Genomic DNA, 599 nt, shown 5'->3' on the forward strand with positions numbered 1-599 from the left:
TTGGTTGGCGGGCGGAGGGGGGGGGGGGGGGGGATGTGTGAAAAAAAACGTTACACACACACAAACACAACACAGTCTCTCAAAAACAGAGACTGCACCCTGGCCAGACCCTGACCCAGGTGCCTCATATTCCAGACCCAGGAATGAAGAGTACCAAAATATGATTTTGTTCAAAACAGCAATAAGCCTCTGTGGGTCTTGTGGCTAAAAAGGATTCTTTTAATTTCCAACTATATTGGGACAATCAACTCTAAAAGATGCATGACAAAAAAAAATTCAACTCAGCTACAATCATGGCTTGTTTTTGCATCAGAATTGGTTTGCTGCTCCTAATAGAGCCAGTCTGTTGTCCATGGCTTTCTCCTCCTTTTCCCACTTCCCTCCCCACCATCCCACGGAAAAAAAAAAAGAAAAAAAAGGAAAGGATTTGTTCTCTAACTATCTACGCCAGGCTACCCTGAGGCACAAAATGACCATTCTTCACAATTAAAAATAGTCACGATTAATATGCATTACTCTACCAAAAAATTGCTTAATTTGGACCAAAATTCAAGAAAAGTAAGCTTAATTCTGAGCTCCAAGTGTTGACTTTAGCACTC

Source organism: Alligator sinensis, unplaced genomic scaffold (genome assembly GCF_000455745.1).
Source record: "Alligator sinensis unplaced genomic scaffold, ASM45574v1 scaffold13_1, whole genome shotgun sequence".
NCBI classification, from domain to species: domain Eukaryota; kingdom Metazoa; phylum Chordata; order Crocodylia; family Alligatoridae; genus Alligator; species Alligator sinensis.